Source organism: Pseudophryne corroboree, chromosome 2 (assembly GCF_028390025.1).
Source record: "Pseudophryne corroboree isolate aPseCor3 chromosome 2, aPseCor3.hap2, whole genome shotgun sequence".
NCBI lineage: Eukaryota > Metazoa > Chordata > Amphibia > Anura > Myobatrachidae > Pseudophryne > Pseudophryne corroboree.
Genome location: NC_086445.1, coordinates 914,001,804 through 914,003,474, shown reverse-complemented (window position 1 = coordinate 914,003,474; position 1,671 = coordinate 914,001,804).

Here is a 1,671-nt window from a genome sequence, read left to right as displayed (position 1 = left end):
ATGTAACTCAAAGTGCTTGGTCATGTTCCTCTATTTTATGTTGGTTCTCCACAACTTGCAAATCAGTGGACTCCAATTAGGATTTTATATCCTTGAAAGCTTCAGCATATTTCACAGCTTGTTTATCCAAGAGAGGCGTTATAGTAATGGTTATAGCCCTAACCACGTCATCATAACTCAAAGAAGTACAGACATGAGATGGTTGAGATGGAGCGGGACCTCCTTGTTCCCAGTCTGAAGCATCTGATACATTAATATACTCCCCTTTTTTTCCCTGCTTGTCCCTTATGGGCCTCACTGGCATAGCGGGTGTCACAAATTTCTCCATAGCAGATACTGCAATAAACAAATAAGGCACGGTATGCAGTAATTATATAGAGAAAAGCTACAGTCAGGGATCCAAGATATTGTCAGAAAGGAGAAAGGTAATTCCTCAGAAATAAACATGCAGCCAGGGAGTAGTTACCTGCCCGGAACAAGATAACAGTAATGTCAGCACAGGTGGCTGTGCTCGCCTGAATGGAGTAACACTTGAATTGGCCCGTAAGGCGTCATCTAGTGGCCAGCGGTGTGCAAAACACTTGATTTTCCCCCATAGATGTGAGGAGCAGTGGCTGCCTTTTATTATATAGGATGAGACGCAGTGGAGAGAGTCTTGTACAGAATGGTTTCCATCCCAAGAAATAGGTAATTACAATTCTAAACAGGCGTTCACTTTGCTGTACTGGAGGTTGTCAAAATGGCATAGGCAATGACATCAAGTACACATCTAGCAGTACCAAAGCAAGCCCTGTCACTGACTATATAAAAAGGTCACTTATCTAGTGACCGGCCAGCTGGTTCAGCATTGGTCACCTTGTATATCTTCATATATATAATCTTATCCTCCTCCCCAAGCACTAATTAACAAGAAACCAATTACTTCAATGTCGTCCACTTGTGTCTATCTGCCTTGTGAGCAGGAAAGTATAAATGCTTAATCCTGACTGTAGCATGTGCCAACATCCGGAGTCTTATCGGTACGCTGGGACCGCGGGGCTGGCTGCCTTGGCGATGTGCCGGCAGCGGCGGAGGTGGGCTGCTGCGCCGGATCCTTGGGCAACAGTAGCGGCGGTGAGGGGGTCCGCTCGTGGCGGCGGGACGCCGCCACAGCGGGTCACTCTTACTGAGCCGTTGCTAGGAGACCAGGGGCAGTGAACAATGTGACTTTGCAAAAAGGTCTGCATTACTGGGCGCCGCCATGTTGGAGACCAAATTTCAAGCATAGTTCCTGTTTCCTGTTTCTTCCAGCCAATCCAGGGAAAGCTCTCCCTATAAAAGGGGGCTGGTTTAGGACAGGGACGCCAGTGCTTCAAGTAACAACCCTGTTGTAGGTGCTTTAGCCTGTGCTCCCAGGATTCTTGCTGTATTCTGGTTCCTCCTGATCCTGCTTGGTCGGTTCTCTGTTGCTGCTGCAGTCCTGCCGTTTCTAGCCTGCTACTGCCTGTGGAAGCGCTCCTGGAAAACCCGGTCCAGTAAGACTCTTTGGGCACAGTCGTCCCCGGGTCTTCTGCCTCGTCTTTCAAGCCACACTCTACAGATCTCCTTCACCAGCCACGCCTTTGTACCACCGACCACAGCCTGCAGATTATTATCTTCAGCTTCGTTTTCCAAACCACAGTCCACAGTTAT